Source organism: Piliocolobus tephrosceles, chromosome Y (assembly GCF_002776525.5).
Source record: "Piliocolobus tephrosceles isolate RC106 chromosome Y, ASM277652v3, whole genome shotgun sequence".
NCBI lineage: Eukaryota > Metazoa > Chordata > Mammalia > Primates > Cercopithecidae > Piliocolobus > Piliocolobus tephrosceles.
Genome location: NC_045456.1, coordinates 26113492 through 26130145, shown reverse-complemented (window position 1 = coordinate 26130145; position 16654 = coordinate 26113492).

The following is a 16654-nucleotide window of genomic DNA, read 5'->3' as shown; positions in this document are numbered from 1 at the left end:
AAATATTCTGCCATTCAGGGACTTCAAATTTCCTGAACTACATACATATGGAAAGTGTGTAGCAGAGTTTCTCAAACTCAGCACAATTGATATTTGTGGCTCCAAAATTCTTTTCATAGAGGGATATCCTGTGCATTTCAGGGTGCTGAACAGCATCCCTGGTATACACTCACTAGATGTTAGTATCATTTCCCCAGGCCCACCCAGTTGTTTAAATAAAAACTGTCTGCAGACATTGCTTGTGTGCCTTGGGGTACAAAGTCATCATCATTGAGAATCATTGTCCTAAAACAACAAAGAAACAAACCATCAAAAAAAAAAAAAAAAAAAAAAAAGACAAGGAATCACTTCTTCAATTTGTACAAACTTGAAAGCCACCCTAGGTGATTCTTCTCACTACCTTCCCACTGTCATTTTGAATCTCTGTGATATGTCTGACTCCAGTGCCTTTTATAATGTTTACCATTGTTGGCACCTGAGTCATAATTGCAGTAGGCTCCCCAGTCATTTTGACAAGCAAACACCCTTTGTATATTTGCAAATACTCCTGGTGGAGGAAAGAGGGAATGTTGAGTTTCCTGGCCTAGAACCACTGCTAAACGAGTAGGTGTTGGCTGATAACATACTGCTAGTTGCTGACTATGGTGTTTCATGTTCCTTCCACAGGAGGTGACTTCCTCTTTGTGGACTGATGTATAGTCCCCCAAATCTTCTTCAAGACAGAATCAGTGCAATTTCCTTTGACTCACCCATTTCTCCAAAAATCCCTTACTCAGAAAAATTCATCATCCTATCTTCCTACTCTAAAGCACCTTAAATTTCTAATAGCACCTATTTGCCCTACTTGTAATGACATGCACAGAGTGTATGTGTGGGGGCACTGCTGGGGGTGTCCGTCCATCACACTGTGGGTTCCTTTTCCATGTCTCTCTCTAATGTCTTGCTTTAAAAATATTTGTTTGTTTGTTTTTTGAGACAGGGTCTTTCTCTGTTGCCTAGGCTTCAGTGCAGTCAGTGGTGCAGTTTCTACTCGCTGCTACCTCTGCCACCTCCCAAGTACAAATGATTCTGCTTCCTCAGGCTTCTGAGTAGGTGAGAATACAAGCACATGCCACCATGCCCAGCTATTTTTGTATTTTCAGTAGAGGCTAGGTTTTACCATGTTGGCTCAGCTGGTCTCAAACTCCTGACCTCAAGTGATCCAACTGCCTTAGCCTCCCAAATTGCCATAATTACAGGCATGAGTCACTACGCTCAGCTAATTTATTTTTTAAATTGAGGTAAAATATAGATATATGACTTACTGTCTTTGCCATTGTTAAGTGTGCAGTTCAGTGATAATCAACATATCTATAATCTTGTTTTCCCTTCACATATTTTGCATAACAGTCGAATTTGCCTTCACTTTCTTCATTTCACTTTCATTTTGTACACTGATCTGGTTACTCAGAAAAATCAATGGAAACTTACTGGGCAGAGTGGATGTAACCACATCTTTCCGTTTACGTTATGCCTTTCTTTTCTTGAGTGTTGAGATTCTTGTCTTATTTATACCACAGTGAAGTCATTTAGCACATGAGATCTAATGAAAATCTTAATGTCATTGGCCTTCTGGTATTAAATGAAGTAACATGCTTTTTATTAACAAAGGGAATGGATGGAAGTCCCAGGTAAACATCGTTTCTACACATATCATTATCATTTTTAAATTACTGGCACCAACAACTAGCAAAATTAAGCCATTCTGTTCTTAGACCCCTGATGGTAAAGCAGCCTTTAATAGTGAATGGGGATAAATATCTATACAGCAGTCTCTAGCACATAGGATATATAAGACTATCAAGAAATCTTTGTTTCAAGTTGACCAACTTAAAGAAAATAAAAATCATTTATAGATTATATTTTTATTCAAATTGGAAATGTGTTTCATAACACTCAGAAAAAAGTAATTTCTGTTTCCCTTCCTCTCTCTCTCTCACACACACACACACACACACACACACACACACACACACACACACACCTCCATCCCACAACCCTCACCCCTCCCACCACCTTTTCCCACCTCGGTCAGGACTGGGCAATGACAAGCAAGGATTGTAAAAAGTAGGGAATTCTTCTGCTTCCCGTGAGGGACCTGTAGGCTGCCCTTCATATACTTCAGGCTCTCTCACACTTTTCTTTTGAGAAGCCCTTCATTGACCTCAGACCTCTCAGCCTCTGTGAGAACAATTGTCGTATTCAGGGTTGCACAAGAGGCTGCCTCTCCCAGGACAGCACCCTCCTGACCAGCTTCCTGGCATCACCCGATAGCCATGCTTCCAGACTCAACAAGAGGAGGTAGTATAAGGAAGGAGATCCAGGGATGAGAAATTCATGCATCACTGGCTTCACCATCAAAAATAGCAGGGCCCCAACATGAGATCCTTTTGGATATACGCAATCACTGTATTTTCTTTTATATGCTGAAAGTATCAAGTATTGCATTATGTGTATTTAAAAGAGATCATGATTTTGGCTGGGAACATTCCTATTCCTCAGCACTTTGGGAGGCCGAGCACTTTGGGATCATGAGGTCAGGAATTCAAGACCAGCCTGGCCAACACAGTAAAACCCTGTTGCCACCAAAAAAAAAAATAGCCTGGTGTGGTGGCAGGCAATGTAATTCTGGCTACTCAGGAGGCTGTGGCAGAGGAATCACTTGAACCCTGAAAGAGGAGGTTGCAATGAGCTGAGATTGTGCCATTCATTGCACTCCAGGCTGGGTGACAAGAGTGAAACTCCTTCTCTAACAAACAAAGAAACAAAAAAAGATTTCATGATTTTTATAACTCTCTTTTAAACTATCTTCATTTGTTTGTTTGTTTTTGAGACAGAGTCTTGCTGTGTTGCCCAGGCTGGAGTGCAGTGGCGCAATTTCAGCTCACTGCAACCTCCACCTCCCGGGTTCAGGCGATTCTTCTGCCTCAGCCTCCCAATTAGTTGGTATTGGAAGCGTGCACCACCACTACACTTGTATTTCTAGGGTTTCACTTTGTTGGCCAGACTGGTCTCAAACACCTGACCTCAAGTGATCCTCCCATCTTAGACTCCCAAAGTGCTGAGACTATAATCATGAGCCACCACACCTGGCACATTTATTTTTATATATAGGTGAAACCTCTGAAATACACACACACACACACACACACAAACACACACACACACATCCTGAGTTTGAATTTCCCCTGATCATCCCCATCTGGCTAGTTCTCCACAGCTTAGGGAGAGTGATTCTGACACTTTAGAGAGCTTGCCCCTGGAGGAATTTTCCACTTTAATTTGTCTGTTCTATACGAAGAGAAAACCAACACAAAATCTAGGCAATGACTGGCAACTCACAATACTTCTGATCTTCCCTTTGCTGGCACTTTAAATCACCAAATAAGATGGGGAAATACTTCACTGCAAAGTTCCCTGGGCTGCAGATGCTGGGACTTTCTGGAGATCAATTGCTTTGCACCATACCTGCCTTGTCAGAGAAGCAAAGGTAGCTTCCGTACAATGCCTCATTCTTCCATGATCTAGCTTCCTTCAAGCCATCATTTTCTTAATTAAATACATACACTTTTCATTTATTGTGGAGGTCAAACACACTGCATTGGTTTGGAAGCTCAGTTACCCTGGTAGAGGACTCCTAGAGCAACAAATGTTTCCTTCAGTGTGTCTTGCAGCAGCCTGTTATCCACAGGGCTTTTCTTTCACTGTTTCCAATTTTTGCCTTTTTTTTTTTTTTTTTCTGGTACTCTAGGTATTTTTATTGTTGTTATATTGTTTTGTTTTGTTTGAGACAGAGTATCCCTCTCTCAGACAGGCTGGTGTGCAGTGGCATGGTCTCGACTCACTGCAACTGCCACCCCCACCAGGCTCAAGCGATTCTCCTGCCTTAACCTCCCCAGTAGCTGAGAATCCAGTCTTATGCCACAAAGCCCAGCTAATTCTTTTGGTATTCTTAGTAGAGACAGGGTTTCACCCTGTTGGCCAGGGTGGTCTCAAACTCCTAGGCTCAAGCAATCTATCCACTTGGGCTTTGAATGTGCTGCGATAATAGGTGTGAACCACCTATTGATCCAGTAGTTCAGGTATTTTAAGCCCACTTATTATTTTACTAAAGGGAAGGGAATGAGGAGAGAAAGGAAGCAGAAAAAAGGCAAAGTAAAAAGAGACAGGCAGATTCATGGAGAGACATATGCACACACACACATACACACACACACACTCAGAGAGAGCAAACCATTGATACATACATAGATATTTTTATGTGGTCTACACAGGATTGAATTGATAAACAGTATTTAAGATTCTCTCATCTACTAAAATGAAACTGATCAAACCAGAATGTGGAAAATATTTAATGTTTATAATCAGAGAATGGGGTTGAGTATTCCACATGCAACCTCTTCCTGAATTTTTTTTTTTTTTTTTTTTTTTTTTTTTTTTTTGGACAGAGTCCTGCTCTGTCGCCCAGGCTGGAGTGCAGTGGCTGGATCTCAGCTCACTGCAAGCTCCACCTTCCGGGTTCCCGCCATGCTCCTGCCTCAGCCTCCTGAGTAACTGGGACTACAGGCGCCCGCCACCTCGCCCGGCTAGTTTTTTGTATTTTTTTTAGTAGGGATGGGGTTTCACCATGTTGGCCAGGATGGTCTTGATCTCCTGACCTTGTAATCCGCCCTTCTCGGCCTCCCAAAGTGCTGGGATTACTGTCTTGAGCCATTGGGCATATTTTCAATAAGTGGGGGAAGATGGTCTTTGATCTCTCCATAACACATTTAAGAAAAGTGAGGCTTAGAGACTCTGTTTAGCATGTCTTCAATTATGTAGATAACAATGTTGAGAGGTAAAGCCCTCTGACCTTGTGGGTTTCACGGGGACTAAAGGATTGTAAATGCACTAATCAGCCCTCTGTGTCTAGCTAAAGAATAGTAAACACACCAATCGGCACTCTGTAAATGGGCCAATCAGCACTCTGTAAAATGGACCAATCAGCAGGATTTGGTGGGGCCAAATAAAGGAATAAAAGCTGGCCACCTGCGGCATGGCAGCAACCCACTGGGGTCAGCTTCCACTGTGTGGTAGATTTATATCCTTCTTCACAGTAAGTCTTGGTGCTGCTTACTATGTGGTCCACACTAGCTTTATGAGCTGTAACACTCTCTGTGAGAGTCTCTGGCTTCATTCATGAGGTCAAGGAGATCACGAACTCACAGGACACGAAGAAACTCTGGACACATCTGAACATCTGAAGGAAAAAACTCCTGACACACTGTCTTTAAGAACTGTAACACTCACCAAGATGGTCCGCAGTTTCGTTCCTGAAGTCAGTGAGACCAAGAACTCACCAGAAGGAATAAATTCTGGACACAATGCTATGGATAGGACTGTAAAGAATTTTTTTTGAGATGAAGTCTCACCCTGTCACCCAGGTTGGAGTGCAATGGTGCGATCTCAGCTCACTGCAATCTCTCCCTCCCAAGTTCAAGTGATTCCCCTGCTTCAGCCTCCCAAGCAGCTGGGACTGCAGGTGGGCACCACCACGCCTAGCTAATTTTTTGTATTTTTTGGTTTTCACCATGTTGGCCAGGCTGGTCTCAAACTCCTGGCCTCAGGTGATCCTCCTGCCTTGGCCTTCCAAAGTGCTTAGATTACAGGTGTGAACCACTGTGCCTGGCCAAGGATTTTGTTTTTCTATCCAGAAGCAGATACAGCAAAAGACATGAGCAAAATACTGAAGAAGAGTTTCATGGGTTATGGCTTAGCTAACAAGGAATGAGTAATAACAACAGCATATAGTGTTGTTAAACTATTAGACTTTCCTTCTTGACAGGGTGATGTCACCCTTTATGGAGTAAAAAATGGTTCTTGAGGAGCCAAAAAGCTAGTCTTTTATGTATAAAGGTTTACATAGTATATACAAGCAAAAACAGATCTATCTGCAGTGTGAAATTCACATAGTGGGGGCAAATTTTAAAAATATGTGTAAATAGTCTCCCCAGAGGTGGTAGTGGGATGACAAACAATAAGCTAATAAGTATTTCTATGAGGCACAGAATCTATGACAACCTACAAATTATAAAATGTCATTATTTCTTCAAGTAGCATCAATAGCTATTCACTAAAAGTAAGTATGAAAGAGTTTACTGAGGTGGATATACTCAGTACGGTGCTCAGTATGTTAATTTGTTCAGAAAGAGGGGATGGGGCCAGGCACAGTGGCTCATACTTGTAAACCCAACAATCTGGGAGGCCGAGACAGGAGTATCACTTGAATGCAGGAGTTCTAGACCAGCCTGGGCAACGTAGTGAGACTCTGTATCTACCAAAAATACAAAAAATTACCTGGGTGTGGAGGTGCGTAACTATACTCCCAGCTATTGTGGAGGCTGAGGCAGGAGAATCACTTGGGCCCAGGAGTTCAAGTCTCCAGTGAGCCATGATGGCACCACTGTACTTCAGCCTGGGCACTAGAATGAGACCTTGTCTCAAGCAAACAAAAAACAAAAAGATTTTCAACAAAGTGAAATCCCAGAACACGGACATGCAAAGAGATGTGCATTAGTATAGGATTTTATTGAGTTTCCACAGTGAAGATGTAATAGACTTAAATAACCTCAAGAGTATAGATAATAGTAAAATGAAGCATAATAATTAGTAATGACTTTTGAGCATGAATTACCTTTTAAAATAATGTATCTATTTTTAAGATCGTAAAATTAAAATTTTAATGGAGACTGTGTTTAACAATGGCATTGTTAAAAATTCTGAAATTCAAGAGATTAATTCTCATGAACCAGTGCAAATGGGTCTAGGAGACCACTGCATCTATTAGGGAGAACTGGAAGATGCAATGTGAATAATTCTTGGATTATATAGAATACCTTTCAAAAATTTTAAAAAAATGATTGATTGATTCCCAATTAATCAACAAAACAGTGAAACATAGTATATATTCATAGTCTATATCTATATATCTACCTGCTGGTTAACTGTAGTTTAGTTTTTCCATTTCCATGTTTGTTGGGGTTTGATGGCTTTTCACAACCACAGCTTGTCCCAATTAGCTTTATTGTAATTTTATATAAAATTAAATGATTGTTACAAGCCTAGTGAAAACCTTTTTAACCTGATCACTTTGTCCTTTGAGCATGGAGTCAGACCTTTTAAAAGGAACCATGCTTTTTGGCAACTGCCTGTTGTTATAGATCAATCTTGAGTTTTAATATTTGTAAGCTTCATAACTATCAAAAAATAAAACCTATCGCATAAAACCTACCATGAGAAAATACAAATTTAGACTAAGACCTCACAAGCAATCACAACAGACACAATAATTGACAGTTTTGGTTTAACTAAAGAGTTTCTGTACAGCAAAGAAAACTATCAAGAGAGTAAGTGGACAACCTACAGAATAAGAGAAACTATTTGCAATCTATGAATCCAGTAAAGGTATAATATCTGGAATCTATAAGGATGTAAGAAACATAAGCAATTTAACAAGGAAAAAACAAATGACCCCATTAACTAGTGGGCCAAGGACATGAACAGACATTTCTCAAAAGAAGACATACGTGCAGCCAATGAACATGAAAAAATACTCTACATTCCGAGTCATCAGAAGTGCAAATTAAAACTACAATGAGATACCACCTCACATAAGTTAGAATGGCTACTACTTAAAATTTAACTTTTTAATAAAAAATGCATATTTGGTTACAATGCTGTTGAAGATTGATTCCTGTCCATAGCTGTGGCCTTTTTCTCCAAAGGAGGTAGAGTCAAGTTCTTATGATCTGGGGATGGGAGTGAGGGGGATATGGGCCTAGAAGAAACTGAGCTGTGGCCGGGCACATTGGCTCATGCTTGTAATCCCAGCACTTTGGGATGCCAAAGCAGGTGGATCACCTGAGGTCAGGAGTTCGAGATCACCCTGGCCAACATGGTGAAACCTTGTCTCTACTAAAAATATAAAAATTAGCTGGGCATAGTGGCAGGTACCTGTAACCTCAGCTACTCAGGAGGCTGAGGAAGGAGAACTGCTGCAACCCAGAAGGCAGAGTTTATGGTGAGCCAAGATGATATCATTGTCACTCTAGCCTGGAGGGACAATAGTGAGACTCTGTCTTTAAAAAAAAACAAAAACTGAGCTGTTAGATGTGGGACTTTACTAATATGTTTAGGGGACATGTAGGAAAGTTAGCTTCAATGGATTAGGTAATATCTTCTCACAATATATAGGTTTTACTTATTTGTGTTACCAATAATATTTAAATATTTTATAAAAACATGACTAAGAAATTTTATATTTCAATAAAATTCACAATAAACAAATTAGACACAGTAATTGTGACACCTTTCTTGTTATTAAAAATGACAGCAACAACCCTTTCTCCTAACTCTCCAATGGAATACTTATAATTGGTCTTACTGGATAGTTGGGAATGAATCAGACACAATTACAGTAGACATTCTCACTCAACCTGAGTCATCAAGACAATATTCCATATCTGTCATTCTAAGTCAAGGATTGGGAAACTTATTTTTTATCACAAGCCAATGCCATCTTAAACTATAATTAAATGATATAATTCAAAGCACTTTTTTTTTTCTGTGAACCTGATGGAATTTTGTTTCTTTGAGACAGAGGAATTTAAACATGTACCACATTAAAGGGATTAACGGTAGTAACACAAAATTTTAGATGTTTTTAGTGAAACCTTTTATATGATTTAGTTATTAAAATGTCTCCTGCTTTCTATTATTGAAGTAGATATTTCAGTAAAAGTAATATAGTGATTGAATTTGAACATTTGCAATGGATGAATATTTTACTTTATGAGAGAAAAAATGACAGGAAACAAATTGAGAATTTAACTATAGGAATGTGCTAAATTTGATTTCTTGTATTCAGTTTTCTCAGGAGGTTAAAACATAGGCAGCTTTCATGAGGAATACTAAGGCTGCAACAACACAAATTGGAAAGCTCTACTCCTACATAGTGATTCATATTTACTTAGAGTGGCAGTTGAAATGTCCTGTTGATCAAGTTTGATGTTTAAAAACATTTATGAAAATTGTATTAGATTTTTAAAAGGTTGTACAAAGCTTTTGTTATTTCAGCTGGGGATATATCTGGATAGGGAAGTAACTGATGTTAAAAACCTTTTGATGGCTATAAAGTGAAGCTTATTATTTCTTTAAATTTGTTCTCATTTGAATATGATTCAAGGGGCATAGCTATCAATTTTTACTGGGGATGAAAATCAGAGAACTACAGTAAAGAGACAATGAGAAAAAAAAAAATGTGATGGAAAATACTTTAGCTAGGTTTCCACACCACCATGGAATTACATCAGTTTATATGTTTGGCTTGTAATAAAGTCAATGAACTGTTGGTGGAAAATTACTTGTATTTAGAATGGGTAGCTGACTGGGCATGGTAACTCACATCACTAATCCCAGCACTTTGGGTGGCCAAGGCAGGAAGATCGCTTGAGGCGAGGAGTTTGAGGCCAGCTTAGGCAACACAGCAAGCCTTCATCTTTACAAAATAAAGAAAAAAAAAAAAAAAAACATCAGCTGGGCATGGAGCTGTGTGCCTGTACTGTCAGATATTCTTAAGGCTGAAGCAGGAGGATCACTTGAACCCAAGAGTTTGAGGCTGCAGTGAGTCATGATCTCACCACTGTACTCTAGCCTGAACAACAGAGAGAGAGCCTGTTTCTTAATAATAAAAATAGGTAGTTAATATGCAGTGTTTCACATCCTCAGGGTGTGAAAAAATATTATTTAATTGCACTTCAAGAGGAGAACTACATTTCCCCTACTTTCAAAACATTTGGACCCAGAACCAAGTTGAAATACTGAGCTCTTTGTGGATGTCCTAAGATTGATTTCTTCTTTGCAGGTTGCATTTGTCATTGACCTTGAGATTGAGATTGAGTAGGTGAGAAAGTTTTAGTTGTTAACCAGATTTTCCCATTCTGCTTTGGTTGTTACTGCTTGGCTGGAATTGGTTGTATCTGCCCTGAATCTTTCTGAGTGTTACCTATTTTAAGTGACTGTCAATCAAGGCCCCAGAGAGAATTCAAGAAAAATGGGTGTCTAGAAACATAAATAGCTCCAAGTGAATCCACTTCACTTTAATGCTTGTAAAACTGATGGGTGTGTGCCATGTTGCCCTTTTAATGTCCAGAGGAGCTTCTTCCAAGATAAGCAAATATATCACAATATTCTTATTTGGAAGAGTGCTTACCCTTAAGATAAACTGAAAAATGACATAAAAGGACAAATCACCTGTCATATTCTCTTCTCACACACAGAAGATTTTCTTACTAAACGCTGTGTTGAAATACTCAACAAAAATACTTCAAACAAACGGATATATAACCAAAGAAACATAGCAGTGAAAATTACTGTGGATTTATCCAAGGTAACCTAAAACCAAGATAGGAGATCAGTTGTTTCTGTTTCTGGGTATGTCAGACAAAACACAAATTTGAAGTTGTTGGGGAGTTGGGGTTGTTTTTGTTGTTTTTTTAGAAATGGATTGGCTCTCTTAATAGGTCTGCACTCATCTGAATGCAAAGTACACTCAATTTGTTTTGCTAGACATTGACACTGAACAACCAATTTGGTCTTGCCATTAAGTCAGCCTCAATTTGGGCTGGGCTTCAACCAGTGTGAATGATATTTTGAAAATTTTCCAATTCCCTGTTTGGCATCATTTAGAAATTTGATTTCATGGCTATCAGAGAAGAATCAAAGCATATCACAACTTTCTCTAGGAAATTGAAACAGGAAAAATTTCATGAATAATTCATTTTAGAAAATTCTGGGGACCAGGCATGGTGGCTCATGCCTATAATCTCAGCATTTTGGGAGGCCAAGGCGGGCCTGATCTCCACTTGGACCTAATGGGATCTTTCAACCTAAGAAGCCATTCTGACTTAAATAAATTTCAAGTTAAGAGTACTCAGAACTTTTTTTGTAGGTTCTCTGGGCCTAAAAAATGAGATCGTTTATTTCAACTTATTATATTTGTCAAGTTTGTTGGGAGTCCTATATGTGTAGTTGCAGCATTTATTACTTATTAAGCACTGAGACTGAAATTATAGACATGAGAAATTGAACAGCCTGAAAATTCTTCATTACCCCTCTGGCATTGTATTTTATACAATTAACACACTTGGTATTTATAGCTGGGTTTGCTTAGTGCCAGAGATTCCAACTAGAGGGTCTATGTCGCCATTCTTGGTCAAGGCAGTAGAGTTAAGAGACTGTGTGTCAAAAATACATTTAAAAGTTGGCTGGGGAGTTGGGATGATTTTTTTTCAACAAAATGTAGATGTTAAGTGAAAAAAAAATGAACATAAAATATTTAAAATTTTTAAAGCACTAAAACAAAAACAACATAGAAAAAATTGGACTTTTTTTTTTTTTTTTTTTTTTTTTTTTGTGAGAGAGTTTTACTCTGTCATCCAGGCTAGAGTGCAGTGGCATGATCTCTGCTCACTGTATGCTCTGCCTCCTAGATTTAAACTATTCTCTACTTCAGCCTCCTGAGTAGCTGGAATTACAGGTACCTACCACCATGCCTGACTAATTTTTTTTTGTACTTTTAGTAGTGTCGGGGTTTCACCGTCTTTGCCAGGCTGACTTTGAACTCCTGACCTCATGAACCACCTGCCTCAGCCTCCCAAAGTTCTGGGATTATAGGCTTAAGCCACCAAGTCAGACCTTTTAATATTTTTATTTTTATTTTTATTTATTTTTTCCTATATTTTATTTTTAGCACTCACTCTATTACTGAGCCTGGAGTGCCTTGGGATGATCTCAGCTCACTGTAACTCCCATTCCCTGATCTCAAACTATCCTCCCACCTCAGCCTCCCAAGTTGCTAGGACCACAGATATATGCCACCATGCCCAGTTATTTTTTGTGTCTGTGTGTTGTTTGTAGGGATGGAGTTTCACCATGTTCGCCAGGCTTATCTCAAATTCCTGGCCTCAAGTGATCTACCCACCTCAGTCTCCCAAAGTGCTGGGATTACAAGAATGAGCTGCCATGCTTGGCTTGGAATCATAACACTTTAAAGTGAGCAGTTGCCCTGGAATCTCACCTAATCTCTGCCTGTTGAAGAGATTTGGAGTCATAAAACTTTAAACATGGAACATAAATATTTCAGTTGCACTGCAATCTTACCTAAACTCTCTGCCTGCTGATCTGTAGAAGGATGATGCAGACAAATTGTTCCAGGGGCTACGGAGGGAGAGTGTGGGAGAAACTTGTAAGGCAAACCTGGTTGATTCAAATAAACAGAGCTTCATTGATCATAATCAACCTTTTAAGTGAAGAGTTGCTGCTTACCCAAGCACTAAAGCTTGATTTTTCACGTTGGGGAGAATCCCATGATCATGACTAAACTGTGGCCAGAGAGTCATATCTGCTGATTATTTATACAAAAGCAGAATAAGAGAGAACAAGTTTGGTCAAACTTCATTGACTTTTCTGGAAGTATGTGTTGCAATGCATGCAGGTAATAGGTTTCCTCCTTTGAAGCCCAAAGAATCAAATCCTAGCCACATAAACCTTCTTTGCTATCACCCTCACTGGTAGGAAACAATGTGTAATGCAGCCTCTCTCTCTACATTCCTTCCTATCAGCTGCTCAGAAATCCACAGGATTGGACAAGACAGGAATTATTATTGTTTTTATTACAATAGGAATTTAGTAGTCAAGCCTTGTTTTCAGAAGTTTCACAACAGGTGCACCTGAGTTAGGCCTGAAATCAAGGTTTTCTGATTCTAAGCCTAATTTATTTTCCTTTCTTCCTTTCATTCATTCTTTCTCTCTCTCTTTCTTCCTTTCTATTTTCTTTTGATCTTTTCTGCCACTTCCTTCCTTCCTCCTTCCCTGCCTCTCTCCCTCCCTCCCCTTCCTTCCTTCCTTCCTTCCTTCCTTCCTTCCTTCCTTCCTTCCTTCCTTCCTTCGTCCCTTTCTTTCTTCCTCCCTTCCTCCCTTTCTTCTTTTCTTCCTCTCTCCCTTTTCCTTTTTCTCTTTCTCTTTCTTTCTCACATGATCTTTCTCTGTCACTCAGCCTGGAGTGCTGTAGTACAATCATAGCTGACTACAGCCTTGACTTTCTAAACTCAAGCCATCCTCCCACCTCAGCCTCCGTAGTAGGTGGGACTACAGGTGCACCCCAACACAACTAACTAACTTTCGTTTTCAATTTATTTTTCTGTAGAGATGGAGTCTCTCTATGTTGCCCAGACTGGTCTCGAACCCCTGAGTTGAGGTGATCCTTCCACTTCAGCCTTTCAAAATGCTGGAATAATAAGCCTGAGTCTTGCACCCCACCAAGTCCAATTTCTGTTCAAGATATATCTCTTTGGGTATACTATAACTCTTTAATTATGTTCCTTAAAGAAATCTGTCTGTTGCAGTTTCCATGTACTGGGTTAGGGTTTAAGAAGCATAGCCAAAATGATTCTTATCCTTTATGAGAGAACTTGGAAAACTATGGTCCCTGGGCCAAATCCACACAAAACGTGTTTTCATGTGGACTGCAACTACAAATGGAGTTTTCACTTTGCATGTTGAAAACAAACAAGAATCTTCTTGGCATATGAATATCATACAAATTTCACATTCCAGTGTATATCCATTAAAACATAGTCATGCCCAATCTTTAATGTAGTGTCTGTGATGGTTTTCATGCTATAGGGGCAGAATTGAATAGCTGAGACAGAGACAGTTGTCAGTCCTACAAAGTCTAAATTGTTCTTTATCCAGGCCTCTATTGAAAATGTTTGCAAACTCCTGGTTGAGAGAAATGCCTTGAAATTTCCCCTTGAATGTGAATAGTTAAATTTTTGTGTCTGATCTGAAAAGAGAGAGCTTAGATAAAACCTATCTGGAACTTCTAATATTTCATTTAATGTCTCCATCACCCCTCCCTATGGCACATACTTTCCATGATTTTGTCAGAGTGTCCTGTAGGAGATCTGAAATCATTGGGGTAGGGTTTGTGGATGAAATCCTGACAGGTGCTTGGCATTCATAATAGGATGAAGTCATGGGGCAGGTTCATCCTTAGCCCCAAATGAGGACTGGACAGAGTGTGGATGTCCCCTGGATTCCCTTGGAGTCCCCAGGGATAGTGATAAGAAACTAAAGCAGAATATGAGATCAGCCCTTCATTCTTCAATATATGACTATTAAAAGGAGACTTCAAAATACAAGAGGATCTAGGAATACTTTGTGGCTGACACCTGGGCTACTTTCTGTAGTTACAAAGACAGAGTGCTGGCCAGGTACAGTGGCTCACGCCTATAATCCCAGTACTTTGGGAGGCTGAAGTGGGTGAATCACGAGGTCAAGAGCTCGAGACCAGCATGGCCAACATGGTGAAACCCCATCTCTAGTAAAAATATAAAAAATTACTGGGTGTGGTGGTGAGTGCCTGTAGTCCCAGCTACTGGGGAGGCTGAGGCAGGAGAATTACTTGAACCTGGGAGGTGGAGGTTGCAGTGAACCAAGATTGCACCACTGCACTCCAGCCTGGCAACAGAATAAGACTCCATCTTAACGGAGGGGGAAAAAGAAAAAAAAAAAGAACACAGAGTGCTTTAGGGTACATAAATAACATGATTCTAATTATCACCCAGCAACCTTCCAATTATTAACTTTAATTGACATATTATCTGTGCTATTAAATATTCAGAACATCTTTCTCTGAATCACTATCTAAAGCTATTTTAGGATACAAGAAGAATAGAAAATAAATATGTTGACAAAAAGTGCAAATGGATTGTGAAAATAATCCTATTTCACACAAAATAATGAAATGAATGTTGTTTTCTTTTTAATTGCTCCACACTTAGAACCAAACATGCCGAGGTTAATACTATACTATATCTAATTGAATTTTCCTAGTTCCTTTTATTATGAGAGCAGGTTACAAGTAAAGCAATTGACTTTAATGCAATTGTTACATTGTTAGGCAAAACTATCTCCATGAATTGCAGCAATAATGATTATACGGGCTACTTTCATAGCCTTTTACCCTCTTATTGTTGAATAACACCAGGTATAGCAATAACTTCAGTGTTAGTTGCTGTACTCACACAGATCAGTAGTTAATTCATCTTTTAAATGGTAAATAACTGTCCAAAATCTCTATTGTAGCTATAATTGTAAGAAAATAAAGTCTAAAATTGAGTTTATTTTACATAACCATCAATTAAATCACTTGGGAAGTATTTTTTAAAAGGGCATTAACAACAGATCTGTGCATAAATCACATCTTTGTATACACTTTATCAATGATAGTTCTGCTAAAGCAGAGAAAAGCACTTTTCTTTCCAGAGACTTAATTAGACATACTATTCTAGGAAAGTCATTCTAAAATCCATTTTCAACCTAGAATGTTTTTTAAAAATCCGCCCCTGAAATTTCAATGTCAACATAAAAAACAGTAATTAGTGATCGCACCCTATTTTTACTTTATTGTATGGCATCTTTTAATCCTTCATCTCCTGCCTGAGTGCTTTAGGGAAATCGTAAATCCGCATATTTCCAGGTACCATATGGCTGCTGTATAGTATTTGGCAATGCTTGAGTAGCTCCCAAGATATTTCTGAGATGAATATACTCTTTTTTTGTTGTTGTTGTTGTTGAGACGGAGTCTCGCCCTGTCACCCAGGCTGGAGTGCAGCCTGATCTCAGCTCACTGCAAGCTCCGCTTCCCGGGTTCCCGCCATTCTTCTGCCTCAGCCTCCTGAGTAGCTGGGACTACAGGCGCCCGCCACCCCACCCGGCTAGATTTCTTTTGTATGTTTTTTTTTTAGTAGAGACGGGGTTTCACCGTGTTAGCCAGGATGGTCTCAATCTCCTGACCTCGTGATCCGCCCGTCTCGGCCTCCCAAAGTGCTGGGATTACAGGCTTGAGCCACCGCGCCCGGCCTAGTATACTCTTGCAAATGGAAAGTTCTAAATGTAAACACGGTAGCAATACAGCTACGAATGACAAGTGCTTCCATCACAGAAGAAAATGAGTACATATTGCAAATAATAACAAGTGTGCATTTCTAGGTCCATGTATGATTTCAATGGCCAGGTGCCATGGAAACAGAATTGAGGCTAACCACATGCACATTCAAAAGATAGTCACATTCAAAAATTATGATCTGACCCTTGAAAATAAAAACTTTTCTGTTTTTTTTTTTCTTTTTTTATTTTTTCCTGCAAGAACAGTAGTCATTGGTAGTAGCCAAAATTAGGCTAAGAAATGAGTGCATTTAACAATTTCCAACAGGCTTCTTCTTAAATCAAGTATGGAAAGTTATCCTCTTCTGTTTTCCTATAATGATTTTAAAGCATTTTTATTATTATTTTAAATTTGTGTGTTTCAAATTTTCTCTTCTAGCCAATGCATTCCGCGTGTTTTGGGTTTTATTTGTTTATATTGGTAAATTTTAGATTTGGAGGCACACCTGCAGGTTTGTTACATTATTATATTGCACGATGCTGAGATTTGGGCCTCAGCTGAAGCTGTCACCCAAATAGTTTTATATTCCTTTATTATTGGTATATAATTGCACAGTAGCCACAGAAA